This window comes from Medicago sativa, chromosome 4 (genome assembly GCF_051527215.1).
Source record: "Medicago sativa cultivar Bolivia chromosome 4, Bolivia_mono, whole genome shotgun sequence".
Classification (NCBI taxonomy): domain Eukaryota; kingdom Viridiplantae; phylum Streptophyta; class Magnoliopsida; order Fabales; family Fabaceae; genus Medicago; species Medicago sativa.
The window spans coordinates 33,222,204-33,240,465 of record NC_140752.1 but is presented as its reverse complement, the minus strand read 5'-3'; positions in this window follow the sequence as shown (position 1 = coordinate 33,240,465).

Below are 18,262 nucleotides of genomic sequence, written 5' to 3'. Positions count from 1 at the left end.
TCACCTCACTAAAACCCCTCATTTTCTAACTAATCTCTCATACTTATGCCACATGGCTCTCTTTTTTTCATTCTTTCTTTTCTTTCATCAATTTACTACATATTTATTTGTATAAAATTCATTCATATTCATGTACTTCTTTATTATGTAACGGTCAATGGTGCTTTCAACTTCTTCAACTGCTCATCCTTATTGTTCCCTATTGAAACGTTATCATCCTTTCTTAATCCATCTCTTTTAATTCATTATTAGTGTAGCAATTCTTCCACTAAATCATTTTAATACCATATTTTTATTAGGTTGGTATTGTTGATTTAAATTCCATGGCTTCATTCAGTTGAAGAAACTTTATATTGATATAAATAGTGGCTGGATATTTCATTATATATATCTTGAGTCTTTTGCAAAAGGATTTACACTTGTTTGGTGTTCATATTCTAGATTCTGTTTGGTGGGTTTGACAATTGAAAATATGCTGTTTCAATTTACTTTCTCCCTACTAGAACTAAAAGAATAGAAAAGGTAAGTGGTTTTTGGGTTTTTCTTGGAGTCTTTCTTTGTCTGCTCATACAAAAACTAAAATATTAAATTTTAGGGATTCTCTTCTTAATAATGGTAACTTTATATATGCATCTCAAATGCCACGTGAGGTCATGTTAATTTTTTTTTCCATTCCTCATTTTAACTATATTGCATAGGTAAAATTATAATAACTGTATTACATAGACTTCACCAATTATAAATTTGTTATTTTTTGGCCTTTTCAGGTTTGAAAGAGAATTATCTATGTCGTCATAAAAAGTATTAAAATATTTAGTCAATGTCTTTTTTTATGAATTATTTGAAAACAATTATCTAAGGAGTTTGCAATTGCCGAATTAGTGAGCCACACATGTCATAGAAAAATATCTTAACTATGATGTGAGGTGTTTATAAAATAAACATATAACATGTCAACCATTGATCATGACCAATTAACAAAGTTTTAGACAGAGTGATCAACAAAGTTAAAAACATAGTAATATAAATTTCATTTTAAATATTTGTAATTACATATTTTAATCACAATGTCAATTTTAAATAATCTCTTAAATCATATGCAATTTCAATATGTTTGGAGTGCCTTTTACTTAAACTCTTCTGATTCTTACCTTTCCACATTAATCTATGTAACTATCAATTAGTATGTCAAATAATATGTGTAAGTTCTTTACACTGTTCGTGATTTTTTTAACTGGCCACCGATGCAAATCTTACTTACACTGTTCGTGATTTTTTTAATTGGCCACCGATGCAAATCTTACGATCCTCTATTTAAACAATGTTTTAGAACTCTTCACTCTTTAATGGAATTGTGTCATTGTATTAATACAAGCTTTTAAGCAATTGTTTAGCTTCCCTTTATAACCTGTCAAAAATTAGAATAATACAAATAAAACCCCTAAATTTCTATAGTTGAAGCCCAAGAGATTTTAACATGTAGCTATTCTATAATTATTAAATTCCAATCTGCTTATGCCTTATATTTAACTAAACTTATCATTCTTTCTTTAAAACTTGACTATTAAATATTTAAATGTGAGATATGACAACTAATTTCAATTGCTTAAAAGCTTTCAGATTTTACTAGAATGCCGACCCGTGCACCGCACGGGTCTTATAAGCTTGAATAATTTGATATATAATAAAAAGAAATATAGTGGAATGGAATTTAAAAAATTAAACTACAGAAACAAAATTTATCCCAAACAAAAGTTACAATATCGGTAAATATTGTTTCCAAACATGTTACACCAATGAAATAAACTGTTTTTAATAGAATGGTGAAGCTTTTTCAAATGAACAATGGTTTCAATATCATTTAATCAAGCATTAATATTGTTTACATCAATGAAAAAACATTTTACTTTAAAGAAATAAGTATCGAAAAAATTACAAAAGATTTTATTAAGTATTAAAAAAAAAAATCAAAGCTTCAAACGTGCACTAAGTATAAAAAAAAGTGAAACTCAAAGGATCTTAAGAGGCAATAAGTAAAAGCACGTGATGATGTTCACCCTCTTTTTTATTACAATTCATTATCAAAGCAACATGACAGAAAATTTCATTGTGTACAACTACCTTTAATATAATTGATAAAAGTTCAACTTCACAAACCTGCAATGCAATTTCATAAAAATATTGACCTTATAAATCATTAACTTATACCAACAATAAGCTTAGTTCATTTTTCTCAACTCATACAACATTTAATTTTTCGTGAAGGTGTGTGTATATATATAAGATGTGCATGTTAGTTTTAAATTTATAAGATAAAAAAATAGTGATAAAAACATAGCTTTCACTTGTTCATCTTCAGATAGAATTTTCATCGTGGTGAATTAAAAGAAAATAGTGTCAGAGGAGAAGTGGCAATTGATATATCGATGAACTATAAAACAGTAGCACAAAAAGGTATGCCAGTAGTGCAATTAGGTACCTTTGATAGTTGATACACCAGTAGTGCAAAGCAGTTGCACAAAAAGGAAATTACAAAAGGCCAAGAACTACTACTATACCAAAATAAAGCCAAGACCTACTATACCAAAATATTGGTTTTCATAAGATTTTCAGATAAAATAATACCAGTAGTGAAAAATGGCACGGAAATTACAGAAGGTCAAGACCAACTATACCAAAATAATGCTAACAGTAACACAAAAAGGAATAGAGTAGTCTCAGCAAACGAAAAAAAACACCCCTAGAACAAAACTACCAGGACCAAAAAACACCTTCCCAGTCGAAACAGACATAGCAGCACAGGCACAACACCTGTAACAACATTCCAAATTACAGCTAGGTCACTCACAATATGCCACAATGTGATTCCTGAAACATGGTCACTTGCAAAAATGAGTTACACGACATTCAATAGCCTGCTAAAACCCATGACACAGAAGCAAACCAATTGTATTAGGCAAATATTTATAAGTTAGCCAGCGAGGTGTATTTGAACAAAGCATATATTGTAATTACTATGCCAGCATATAAAGAAATGATTTAGCCAAATATTTAGGGTAACAAATAGAAATAACTTCATCAATAATTAGATCAAAATGGAAATAAGATATAAAATAAAAGTAATTCCTGATATAAACCCATCATTTGAAGTAAATTCTCATATATCTTATGAAGTGAATTCTCATATACCAACCTTTTATAAAGTAAACCTTTTAATCTCACACGAAGTCAATTCCCATATACCAACCTATTATAAACCCATCATTTGAATTATCATGCCAATCAAAGCTGCAGTTTATGTTAATAAACTCTATAAAAAGAAGTCAAGTTAGAAATTTGGAAGAAAAACAATAGATCATGGTATATATTTGAAGGATAGTGCTTTCAGGATCTAGATCAAGTTAATTTCTACATTAGATATAAGTCAGATTATAAAAACAAAAATCAACACCATAAACTATTGTAAAATCAATAGCCAATTAATCAAACTATTGCCATTGCACAACTATCTGTTAATATTCTATATTACTCTAAGCTTGAGTTGTAGAATGTGAGTTCTAACAATTTCTTTCACAAATGTCAAAACTTGCATTACTTTGTAGGTGTCATCAAAAAATTATATAAGTTTTGTGTACCTTATACCTGTTTCAAAAGAAGTGTGCAAGACCTACAATTTTTTAGCAGAATAAAAACCTATAAGTATGCCTACTCTGAAAGTAAATCACAAACCTTAAACTAAACAAATATGACTTTTTAAGTAAGGATTCATACGAGGGTTTCCTTAATGTTTCATGTGACACTCGCTCAAGAAGTCATTCAAATACCAAACTATCACCACTAATTAATCCATGGGGAGACACAAAGATTCAGACCAAATCATTGAAGTAAAATCAATGACAATTTCGCTCCACAATTCCCAGTACATGCAGAACAGAAAAACTCTTATACTTGAATGCCTCTGTAAAAATTCTTATACTTATTGTCCACATCAATTTAATGTAAAAATTCTAATTATGAAGCACCGATGCTAAAAAAAGATGCAGCAGAATTAAAAAACAAATAAAAAATATGAATAGAGGCAAACCATATTAAACCAGGGATTATGAAGCATCTTCCTAAAACAAATTAAAGGCAAAGTGATAGATTGGGGATTTCAGCAATTTGAAAAGTATGAGATAAATTCAAGCAGAGTGAACATGTTTACCGGTCTGGCACTGATATGACAAAAGAATGAAAAGAAGATGCAAGGATGTGGTTTGATCAATTACAGTATGCAGGTATTTATAGAATAAAGTGTGAAGAGCTACCATTGTATGCATTGGAAACGCACAAAAAATAAGGAAGGCTGAGGAATTTCAATGTATTCTAAAAGTCTGATAATATGGAACCGTTCAATTATTCAGTAAAGAATGCTATTAATGTTGCATGAGAATAGGAAGGGACATAACAATAGTCAGGGTAATTGCTAATTTCGAAATGCACAAAGGAGTGAATGAGGCAGAATTTGAATTTCAAATAGCACATGTGATGGAGGGAAATATTTTTAGGGCTTACATCTTAGCAATTAATGATAGGTGATTAGAGGGAAAAATCTAGGTTTAACAATTGCAAGACCTAATAAGCTTTAAGAATAAGTGATTTATCGAGTTTTAAAAGCAAAATTACCATATTAATTCAATACTCATTCATTGGCTTCCGTAAAAAATATTTTTCCTCTCTTTTTAAGCAATGGACTTGGATCGATTAAATAGAAGCTATTATTGTTTACCGCTACCATGTTGTTCTATAGATGTTTTTTAGATGTTTTTTCGTTAGCATAATATTTATGTGGGGCATACAAGATGAGTTCTTCTCTTTCAATTTGATTTATTTTTTCCATATGTACGAGTCATGAATTCAACCCTTTACCACATGTTAATAGATTGAAATATGCTCACAATGTTGTCTATTTGTGCTTTTAAATATGTCCAAATTTCTTACTACTTGAACCAATTGGTTGTTTTATAGATTGAAATACTAGAGTTTTAAATAAATAACTTAATACAAAAATATTTGAAGTACTAATATTATATATAATAATATAGCAAACTAAGCATGTAGTCATTAAAAAATATATTACATTTTTCCTTCAAAAAAAAAAAATATTACATTTTGACACACACACATATAAAATCTATATTATATTTCACCCTAACAACCAAAAATAAATCATTCTCAAATCACACATTAATAACATTTCAAAATAAGTCAATTTTTTTTAAGAAAAGTAAAAAATATTTATATTTCTAACAATATTAAATAAACATGTTTATGAAAGTTGTGCGATACAAATTAAAATACGTTTTCATAATAGATTAATCAATTACCTTTTATATTAATTACCATTCTCCTACTATTTTAAAAAGAAATATGTTTGTCACACCGACCCTTGAACTACTATTTTTCATTGATATAAGAGTATCTAGATTATCTAATTCATTGGAGAAGTTTGGTAGGTGTTTTGAGCTAATGGATTTAAGGAGTTGAGGGTTAAAGTCCAGGGATCAAGTCCTAAAAAGGAGAAAAAAAAAATACTACTTAAAAATTAACATACTATCCCTTATTATTAATATGTCAAAAACAATTAATCTCTAAAAAAAAACATTTTTCATTAAGAAAAGACTATCTAATTCAACTACTTTTAAGTTTCAATCATGGAAGAATAAATATAAAACACAACTATATGTGACCAAAAATCTATTACAATATGGTATAAATTAAACATTTAGATCATATAATGACATTACAATAAATTATTTAACAAGTTTGCAAAAAAAAATTATTTAATAAAACATTATTTACTACTTTTATTAAATTTTAAAATTAATAAAATTGATTATATATTATTAATGTAATATTAATTTGTAAAAAATTTATTATACATTTTAAACTCTACGCGATAAATTTTAAAAATATGATATGGATAAAACCCGTGCAACGCACGGGTTTTTTCTCTAGTAATGAGTTAAGAGGAATGTACTAATGATCGGAAAACATTTACTCATAAAAATTATGGATAATCCATAGAATATAGAAAACTTAAGGACAATCCATCACTAGCAATCAGATGGGCACTAACATGCACATCTTTCTGCTTTTATTGATAAAAATAATATAAGTTGTAAAACTTCATTAGATTATCTAAAAACTAAGTTATTTGATTAGCAAGGAACAATACTGATCGTACCTGATCAGAAGGAGACTGTCGGTGCTTTGAATGCGGTGGTTGTGACGGTGGTGGAATGCGTCAGAATGCTTCTTGGAGCGGATGGGGGTGTGTACCTGCAGACACTCCGACGCTCAAGTCAGTAGAGATCAAAGAGTGAGGGTTTTAGAGGAAGAAAAAGTTCTACCTTGGGGACTGCGGTGAGTCCCCTATTTATAGAGGTGGAGAGCTGCAGAGCCGTTGAGGACGCACACCTGGCTCTGGCGGTTACGAAATCGTGGGAAGTGTAACCGCCAGAGATTTTATTGCGGGAACGTGCACAACGTGCAAGAGAGACGTTGGGGTTCGTTTGAACCGGTCTCTTTGCTTTGTGCACCCCCTTCAGGCGAGGGGGTATGTTGTGAGCAATAATGCCAAACGTGGAGTTGGGCTTTCAAAGATATTGGGCCAAAGTAAATGGGCCCAGAATCCTTTTGTTCGGTCCAGAACAGTAGCCCCCCAAGTCGTTGCTCTTGATAAAGAGTGGTGACTTAAGTGCGGGCGTTTTGCTCGTCAGCAGCCGACCTCAAGAGGAATTCAGTTGGTATGTATCCCCGTGCTAGAGGAAGAAATGGATCTCGTTAGCGGACTTATACATGCCTTGACTTGGAGAATCGTTTGCGAGGCGGACTGAGAATGCTGAGACTTTGGGCCAGATAGGCTCGCCTGTCTAGAAGCGTTTGTTCTCCCTCTAACGATGTAAGTTCGCATGTCAATGTGGCGGAGTCCGGCATATGTATGTCCGGCGGTGAGATCGGATGGAAAGATTCCCTCGTCAGGAAGTTTGGTCGGATGTCATTCCGTAATTAATGCCAACGTCTCGAGGAAGAAGTTGAGGGGACCTGACCTTTGGTTTCTAAGTGACACGTGTGCAAGCTATTAGTAGCACTTGAGTGCCTATAGTTTCCAGCGTGTTCTCGGGTTGTATTTCCGAGGCGTCATCATCACCGTTGATTGGATCCTTACGTTTGGAGAACGTAGTGAAGGATCATAGCCCTTGGATGAAGGAGTATGATTGAATCTGGACCATCGAAGCAGCGCTTTAGATGAGGAGTAGCGAGTGAAGGGATGCACCGGATAGACTTTGTGACTTTTGGGTGGTTTTTGCAACGAGAATAAATAGTTCCACTGTTGTTTTGGGAGAGTCATTGCATTTTCGAATTTCTCAGAGACTTAGAGATTTCCCACAGTTTCCAAAGGCAAAGTTCTTCCGAGTTTTCGCATCCCCACCGCAACTTCAATCTCTTCTTCTTCTCAGGTAGAGTTCTGTGACGCATTTCTTTTACTTCTGTATTTTAGTTTCTGTTCTTCTTTTAGAAACCGTAGGAATGCATGCTTCTAGGGCAGGAATAGTTTGACTCGGTGGTTTCCGCCGTTGGTTAAGGCGTTTGCCACCGTGCATCAAAGAGTTTTGTAGATATGCTGTCTGTTTTAGTGTTTAGAAAAACATTGGCGACAGGCTTGGGTTTCTTCCATAAGCTTTAGGTCTGTCCGCTGAGGGTAGATCCCTTCGATGTGTGAATTTGAGTTTCTAGACCCTCTGGCTTTTTTATGGTAGCGATTTGATCCCTTCCTTGCCGTGACCGACCTGATAGGTGAAGGAAGGGTGGATCTGACTGTTAGATTCACTTTTTGCCTTGCTTTTTCCAGATCTGTCATGGCTGACGAGGGAGTTGATGCGTCCGTCGTTATGAGGCCCGGAGAGGAACCCTTAGAAACTGAATCGGTTTTTGTCGCTGATGGTGTGAACGAAGCACCCTTTGACCTCATCGGTGAAGGTAGATATTGGGAGCTGATTCTGCCGAGCACGTCCAACCGGGTGTGTTCGGAGTATGAAAATTACGTATTCCCCATGTATGAAGTAGTTTTCAAGGACATGGGTTTTCAGCTCCCTTTCTCTAACTTCCAGCCGGAGGTGCTTCGCTGGACCAAGCTGTCACCTACTCAGATTCATCCCAACTCTTATGCCTTTATGAGGGCTTTTGAGTTGTTGTGCAATCATCTTCGCATCCCTGCCTCCAAGAACGTCTTTTTCTCCTTCTTCACCGTACAGCGGGGTACGAACTGGGTTTCTTTTCATCAGACCCAGAAGATGTTTGATGTAACACCCCGTTTTCCCAACATAAAAATTTCATAAAAATCAGAGTATTTAATTCATAAACGGAATGTCACATGCTCCTTGAAAATCATAAAATAGATAATAATAATTATCCTTCAAAGTTTGACATCATAAAATCTGAAACTATGCAGCGGAAAATAGTTCAACATGATAAAAGTCTAGGCACACAGGCCTTATCAGAAAATCTCCTAAATTAGTTCAATACTTAATCATAAAAAGTTCATAAAAGACACGTAAGGAATAGATATGAAAGCAAGTCCCATCCCGTTACGTATCAGAGCACCTAGACACAAGTGAGGAGTCCACTCACGAACACTTCTAGTCTTTATTACCTGCAAGTTACCCATACGAAGGGCAACATTTTCAAGCAGAAGGGGTGAGATTTCACAATCAATAAATTAAGCATATAATTCATTAAAATGCATTTAGCAACATAAAACATTATTACATATCAAACAGTTATCACTTAGCATATTATCATTTCATAATCAAATACAATCATCAAATATCATCATCATTAAACTTCATGATCAACTTAATCACTTAACTCGACAACACAACTCAACTCGACAATGCAACTTTATCAGCTCAACAACTTAACAACTTAAACCATCGTGAATCTTCTTGATATGCAAATGCATGTGGTACCGTTCAACAACGTAAATGAGCGTAATTAGGCTCTCGACATGTGAGCACAAGGCTGCCGGGCCTAAAGCCCCCAACTTTAATGAGCACAAAGGCTGCCGGGCCTAAATCCCCCAACTTTAATGAGCACAAAGGCTGCCGGGCTTAAAGCCCCCAACTTTAATGAGCACAAAGGCTGCCGGGCCTAAAGCCCCCAACTTTAATGAGCACAAAGGCTGCCCGGCCTAAAGCCCCCAACTTTAATGAGCATGCAATGGACTCAATCTTCCAATCACTTAGACAACGACGTGAACAACTCATAATCAAGGACAACTTCTTAAATTCTGACAACTTAGACCGACTCATGCAACTTCAAGACATTAACAGTCAACAACAACAAGATACATCATATAACAACTCTTATATAACACATCGTCATTTAATAACATCACTGTATAATCATCTTCAATTATCACATCAATTTTACAATCATTGCATAATTCATAAATTACACATCTTTAAATCAAATATCTTCAAATAGCACATCTTTAAATCATACATCTAATACACATCATCATAATTTGCAAAGTTCTACTATTCTTAGGAATGTCGAAAAGAGTTCTGAAGTTAAAAATAAAATAAACAATAATACATTGAATTAGATTCTTAAGCTTTTGCTACATCCATATGTTGACAAGCATCTCCAACTAAATTATTACTACTACTTTCACGTTCTACATGTACAAAATCATATTATAAAATTCCATGTGAGTATATGAAGTGTCAAAATATCATGAAAATGTCCATAAAAGCCTAAAACTAATTCATCAAAAGCATAGCACATTAATACTACCGAATTTTCATGTGCATATATGGTTAATCAAAATAAATAAAAATAAAGTAATTGTAAAAGAAATAGAGGAAAGCTACATGCTGACAAAACCTGAAATATTTTATTCAAAAAAATCTATTTCATTTTATAATGGAAAGTTATATAGGCTAGAAAGGCCACTAAACATGATCAAATTTGCCAATTACACTCGCCGATAAAGGATATTGATTTTAGGAAAATCATATTTGCCAATTCACCAATTATTTAATAATAAATAGTCATAGATAATTGTTTTACATAATCCTAAAATTAAAACATGTGCACATAATTGAATTTGGAACCAAAGAAAGGAAAGAAAGAACATCTACAGTAGTGTGCAATTCTAATTGGCACACGGCACTATTAATTCTTTGAAACCATGGAGTTTAATTCCAAGTAATAAAAAGCTACGGCAGTAACAATGTTTGAACACAATCCAAAACAGAAACCCTATAGATGGTGACACAATGGAAATTCAATTATAGCAACAAAGTATGTGATACGGCTATGAAGAATAATATCGCTAGGAACTTAAGCAGAAATCAATAAACTATATAGTAACAACACGTGAATGAAAGGGAAAAACAAATCGAAAACAAAACCCTAATTCTCAATTGTCACCAAAACTCATCCTAATCATGCTAAATTCATTTTTTTTCAGAATCATACCCTTAATAATATTGAGAGTTAGTCTCACCCTTACCTGGTTATTGCAGAAAATCGCAGCTCTCCTCTTGTTCACCCTTACCCTTTTCTCTCCTCTGTGTTTCTAACTTATGTCTGCCCTATTTATCTTTTCATATTACTCTACTCACCTCTAAACTTACTCTTCTCACCAAACAGCCCAACTTCTAATATTTTTATTTTATTTCTCATATCTTATTTTATTTAGTAATAAAATAAGTCACACCAACGTAACAACTTCACAAAATCATATATTTCACATAATTTATTTATAAATCATATAAACCACTCAACTTCATGAATCATATAGTTCACACATATAAATCATGTAAATCACTTAAATCATAAATCATATAAGCATATATTTATAAATATATTCTAAACCTCATTGAATTAATTAAATAATTAAGACGGGCGTTACATTTGAGGCCTTTGCCGGGAAGATCCGGAGTTTCAAAGAGCGCTTCTTTCTAGTTCGGCCTAAGAGTACGGCTGCTCTTGAAAATCTCTTGGAGGCAGCTAAGGAAGGCGAGCAGGAACGCCGTCCTTTTTTCGACCTGTGCTGGTCTCAGGACCATTTTGCTTATGAACCGAAGGACTTCGGTCGAACTGTTGCCACTCTGACTGACGAGGAGAAAGGCCTTCGTCAACAACTCTGGGCTTTCATTGAGTCCCTTCCCCAAAGGGTTAAGACTGACCGACGGGGGGACCCTTTGATGAATGCGGAAGGGACCCCAGTAACAGAGTCCCGCTTCATCACTACATATGAGTTGTTGACCTCTGATAATTCTGATGCCTGTCTTGGTAGCTTATTTTCTTGCTTTTGTCTTCTTGCTGTCCTTTTGTTTTGTTTCTCCCAACTGACAAGTTTCTTTTGTCTTGTGCTTGCAGAGAAAATGAAGAAAGACTTGGGAGCCCTAGTGAATGCGGCCAACAAGAAGCTCTCGGCCAAGAAAAAGCGTAAAAACGTCCAGTCCCTGGAGCATCTGATTTCTGGGTCTGGTCCTAGCTCAACCCTTGGTCCTGTGGTGGATTTAGATAGGGAGGAGCCATCTGAGGAGCTGGTGCAGGATCCTGCCAAGAGGCAGAGGGTGAGGGTGTCTTTTGAGGATCCAATCACGCCGATCAAGGCCGTTCCTGTCCGTTCTGAGAAGGGAGACTTCCTCCAGTTGCCGAGGGTGTGGTCCGAGCCGGAGCTGTGTGGTCCCTAGTCGACTCTTTTCTTGGATGATCCTGAGCTGAGGATTATCCAGGATCTGGGTCCAGCTGGCCGGAGTAAGACAATAACTGATGGGGTTATTGCCACAATGAAAACTTTGGAGGTCGCTGCTGCTCTGAACAACGCTTCTCTGGACAGTGAGGTTCGGGTCGATGCTCTGGTGCGGGAGAGGGATGCTTTGACTGCCAAGGTCGCTGCTCTTGAGGAGGATCAAAGGAGCAAGAGGTCTGTCACTGAGGAGCGTGACCGTGAGCTTACTTCTTTGAAGGAGTAGTTGTCCGGGGCTCAGACTGCTCTTGAGCAGGCGACCACATCTTCTCGGAAGCTGGCTAAGGAGAAGGCTTCCTTGGAGGAGACTCTGGAGAAGGCAGATCTCCCTGGGGAGGATGAGGCAGAAGACCTCGCTGTCCTGCGGCGCGCCGGCACTCCCCAAAATCATATATTTCACATAATTTATTTATAAATCATATAAACCACTCAACTTCATGAATCATATAGTTCACACATATAAATCATGTAAATCACTTAAATCATAAATCATATAAGCATATATTTATAAATATATTCTAAACCTCATTGAATTAATTAAATAATTAAGACGGGCGTTACAACTCTCCCCAACTTATAGAATTTTCGTCCTCGAAAATTTACCTCAAGCAAACAACTCTGGATAAGACTCCAGCATCTTACTCTCTAGCTCCCAGATGAATACTTAAGCTACTCCTATGACTCTCTTCAAGAATCATCTTCTTTATCTCATCCTTGTCTGGAATACAAATCCTACCTCGAAACCTCAACACACCTTGATCATCGACCTTGAAGTCACCATCTTCCGTTTGATTACTAGCAACCAACAAGTTTACAACTTAACATCAACCTTCCGCGCATCTTTAATACTTTTCAAGAAATCATTATCAATCTTCAGCATTCCTAGCTTAACACTCAGAGACGACATTTCACAAACTAAGCTCAAATCTCTAAATTGTTCAAGCAATTCAAACTCTTTAACCATCATAGCAGACATATGTAAAGTCTTCCTACTTAAGGCATCTGCCACAACATTAGCTTTACCCGGATGGTAATTCAAACCAAAATCATAATCCTTTAACAATTCGAGCCATCTTCGTTGTCTCATATTCAATTCCTTCTGATCAAACAAATACTTCAAGCTCTTGTGATCACTAAACACTTCAAATCTCGAACCATACAAGTAATGTCTCCAAATTTTAAGCATAAACAACTGCAGCTAATTCAAGATCATGAGTAGGATAGTTTCGTTCATGAATTCTCAACTGTCTTGATGCATAAACAACCACATTACCATCTTGCATAAGTACACCGCCTAAGCCCAACTTGGACGCATCACAATACACCACAAAAGGTTCGTCAGGTTTCGGCAAAATCAAAACTGGAGCCGTCGTCAACGCTTCTTCAATTCATTAAAACTGTTCTCACAATGAACATCCCACACAAAGGTTTTACCTTTACACGTCAACTGCGTTAACGGAAGTGCTAACTTAGAAAATCCTTCTATAAATCTTCGGTAATAACCTGCTAAACCCAAGAAGCTTCTAATCTCTGTAACTGACTTAGGAGTCTCCCATTGTGATACCGCTTCAACTTTAGACGGATCGACTGCAATATCACTACCAGAAATAACATGGCCGAGAAAACTTACCTCTCTCAACCAGAACTCACACTTAGACAATTTAGCATACAACTTCTTTTCTTTCAGCACTTGTAAGACAATCTTCAAATGCTCAGCATGTTCTTCTTCTGTTTTAGAGTAAATCAAAATATCATCGATGAACACAACTACGAAACGATCCAGAAATGCATGAAAAATGTGATTCATATACTCCATAAACACACCAGGTGCATTACTAACACCAAAAGGCATCACCTTATACTCATAATGTCCATAACGCGTCCTAAAAGCCCTCTTCCGCATATCTTCATCTCTTACTTTAATTTGGTGATAACCCGACCTCAAGTCAATCTTGCTGAACACGCGTGCACCCACTAACTGATCCATCAAGTCATCAATTCTAGGAAGTGGATATCTATTCTTTATAGTTACTTTGTTCAACTGTCGATAGTCAATACATAACCTCATACTACCATCCTTCTTCTTAACCAACAATACCGGCGCTCCCCAAGGTGAAACACTCGGCCTTATAAACTTTTTATCAAGTAAATCTTCCAACTGTTTCTTCAACTCAGCCAACTCAGAAGCTGACATACGATAAGGTGTCATAGACACAGGCTTCGTTCCCGGAACAAGATCAATAGAAAATTCCACCTCTCTCTCCGGCGGTACATCAGGAATTTCATCAGGAAAAACTTCAGGAAAACTTCGGGAAATTCGCACACAATTTGCAACTGTAGACCAAGATTTTCGGGTGTCAAGCCATTAATTGAACTTGAACCTTCAATCTACCGGACTTGCTCGATTTTATTCTTGGGAAGGGAAAAAGAGATTGAAAAACCCTTTTTGGATCCGGGGGTTGGTTACGATTCGGGAAGGTGTTAGGCACCCGCGTCGTTCACGGTACTCCGTGAGAACCTCTTTCTAACTTTATTTTATTTGAAAAATTATTGATTTAAAGTATGAGTGAAAGAATGGAGGGAGAAGAAGTAGGAGTTTTGGTTATTTTTGATTGATTGATTTGAAAGGAATAAAGCATCTGCCTACGTACCCTTAAAAGGGATCAAAACCACCGTAGTTCACTCTTAAAAAATATTTTTGTGGGTTAGGTTGATTTTAATTATTTTTGAAAAATGGTTTTCAAGAAGGAGATTGAGGGGCCTCAAGGCACTAGAAATAAAAATAGAAGTGAGGTTGTTTCATTTTATTTAAGAAATTGAGTCTAAGTTTAATTAAAGTTCAATTAGGATTTTGATTAAGAAAATAAAGGGAAAATCACTTGGATTTGGATCCAAGGTTTATTATGAAAATAATTTGACTTTTGCTTATTTAATTTTTGGAATGAAAAAGGTTTTACTAAACTAACGGTGAATAGGTGTAACGATGCGAAAAGTAAAGCATGGATAAAATGGTGTAGTGTCGGTGCTTGTGTCGGTGTGTGCAATTACTAAGCTATTACATACCATTCCTAAATGCAAAGCCCACAACAAATTACATCATTCCCCTAATTATACACACTAAAAAATCATAGGGCTTTGCAATAGGAAATAAATGAATAGATACCAAAAATTAAAGCAAACATAATTAAATGAAATATAGAGAAAATTTAAAGCATCAAATATTAAAATGTAAAGCAATGATGATAAATTTTTTTAGTAAAGCATGATTTAAAGCTAGATGCACATATATAAAAAATGGACAAGACATTAAAAATATGCATAATATAAAAACTTTAAAGCCTAAGAACAAAATGATAAAGTATGGATATTAATGCTAAAAAAAAGATGAGGTAATATCAAAATAAAAAAATGCATGAAAGAAAGTTTAAAACATGAAATTATAAAAATATGGTGATAATATTAACATCACAGTAAAAACAGTAATTAAAACGATGAAATAAACACACATATTTTTTTTAGAAATTTTTAGAGAAGTTTTGAATGAAACAGGGGTGTAAATAACATCACAGGGGGTTTCAGCAGCAAAAAAGTAGAGAAAAATTAAAACAGGAAGGGAAATGGGCCCTCACTGGGTCCAATAGGCTATTAGATTTGATCTTGGCCATAGGATCGTGATCATGGGGCTAGAATTACCAGCATACAGTAGGCAAGAATCATGGAAAACATGGAAATAAGCAGAAAACCTTAGGAACCGTTAGATCCATCAGATGATGAATCTAACGGTTCGTAAACAGTGAAGCATGAAATAACAACTAAAGCACATGGTAGCAATTCAATGAAATAACAGGAACCATTAGATTGAACAGGGAGACCGATCTAGTGGTTGAGGAAGAAGGAGTGGGAATCAAAGTAAACCGGTCTGGTTAAGTGAACCAGACCGGTTCACTTACGTTTATAAAAAGGGATCAGACCGGTTTTCCTTCATCAATCCAACTTCTTCCTCTCTCTAAAATTACAAAGAAGAGAGAGAAGCTCTCTCCTCTCTCTTAGTTCAGTCCGCCGGAGAAGAAGAAAATGGGTGGTCGGAGTTGCTCCGACGCGGTGGTCGGCCGGAGAGCCGCCGCGTCGGAGCTATTTTTTTTAAAAAATTTTTTATGTCATTCAACTCCTCTTTTCCTCCTCTACTCGGATCCAAGCTCAAAACTTCAGAAACAAACCAATTAAACCCTAGATCTACAGTTTAAAGGACGGATTCACATTATTTTTCAAACTTTTTCGTTTCTAACACAAACACAGCACTGCATGAACAGATTCAAGGATATGAAAACGTGATATGATTTAACGAAGAGGGTTACCTCTTCAAGTCGGAGAGAAATAAACTTTGTGATGGGAAAACTTCTAGATCCAGTAGATATATGTTCCGATCCGAGCCTATATTGCTTCTCCCCGTTGAATCCGATTCGTTTCCTTACCAAATTTGCTCTTCTGTGTGTGTTAGGTCAGATTTGCTACTGACTTTGTTTCTTCTTTGCACTGCATTCACGTTTGGTGATGTTTGCATCGGTCCAGTTTTGTGAATATGAGATTCATGATGTTAAATTGGTTTGGATTTGCTTCATATGAGTTCAGTTGTGTTGTTTGGTGAGAAGATTTGATGATTGTTAGTTTCTGGAAATTTTGTTGTTCATGATATGTTCATATGGGTTTTTGATTTTTTTGTGGTTTGATTCGAAATTGAGAATTGAAAAGAGAAATTAGGGTTTCTGATTGATAGGCTGCGGCTGCAGTCAATGATTGGGTGAACAGTTCTGACAATTAATGCTGCTATAAATACTGCTTTTCTAGGGTTTGGCTGCAGATGAAAAATGGACAAAATTACCCCTAGAGGGTATCCAAAGCTGGACAGCTGGACAAACTAAAGACTCAAGGACTAAAAATGAAATAAGAATAATAAAAAGAAAATAAAAAAGATGGTGAGTTTAAAACTCACGTGACTTAACTAAATATAAAAAATAATTATAATAAAAATAATAATAATAATAAAACAATAATAATAAAACTAAAGATTTTCTTAAATGAGGTATTTTAAAATACCTCTCTGCCGAAATTTCGACCGAAACGTCTAAAAAATAACGTGGTGTTTTAAAGTACGAACAAAAACTTTTTAAAGCAGTTTTAAAGATGGACAAAGAGGGAATTTTGAATTAAAAGCTTTTAAAATAAAGATGAGACACTGAATATTAAAACGAGCGCGTAAAATATTTTTAAAAGCTGACGCACAAAAAGAAATAATTTAAACTACACGAAGCTTGGACAAAAAGATTTTCATTTCGAACTGTAAAATAAAGCCTTAAAAAAAAAAAAATTTTAAAAGATGACTAAATGACTTTAAATAATTGAAGCGAAAAAGAGTTTGAGACATTTTTAAAACGACTTGGAAAAGAAATGACTGGTCCAAAATTGGGGTATGACAGATGCCCCTATTTAAGTTTCTTCGTCACGAAGATTTGAAAGAAAACTTTTAAATCGATGGGTCGAAGAGACTTAAATACTTAAGTACACCACTTTTGGACCAGTCGAGATGCTAAGAGTGCAATGCTCATGAGTATTATGGTATGCATGCGTGCAATGTGATTATGAATGCAATGACGACAAATATATACCGACTGGGGAACAAAAGCTGATAAGTAACACTGGGGAGATAAAGCCTGTTTAATACCGACTGTCATGGTAAAGGCGAAAATGCGGACGATAAAGCTTGTCTTTTATCAACTGTCGTGATAAAGACTAAAATACCGAAGATAAAGCTTGTCTTTTATCAACTGCCGTGATAAAGACTAAAGCACCGAAGATAAAGCTTGTCTTTTATCAACTGCCGTGATAAAGACTAAAGTACCGAAGATAAAGCTTGAACAGAAGATAAAGCTTGGATGGAAGATAAAGCTCAGACGGAGAATAAAGCTTAAGACAGGAAGTAAAGCTTGAGATGGTAAGTAAAGCTTAAGACAGAACGTAAAGCTTGAGATGGACAATAAAGCTTGTCTATTACCAACAGCACGTGGTAAATGACGAAAGTGTGGAAGATAAAGCTTGAATTGAAGATAAAGCTCAGACGGAAGATAAAGCTTGCGACGGAAAATAAAGCTTACGACGGAAAGTAAAGCTTGAGATGGAAAGTAAAGCTTATCAATTACCAACAGCCCGTGGTAAATGATGAAAAAGCGGAAGATAAAGCTTGGACTGAAGATAAAGCTCAGACGGGAGATAAAGCTTGAGACTGAACATAAAGCTTGAGACAAAAGTAAAGCTTGAGGTGGAAAGTAAAGCTTATCAATTACCAACAGCCCGTGGTAAATGATGAAAATGCGGAAGATAAAGCTTGTCTACTACCAACTGCCGTGGTAAAGACGAAAATACTGATTAAAGCTTGTCTATTACCCACTGCCCGTGGTA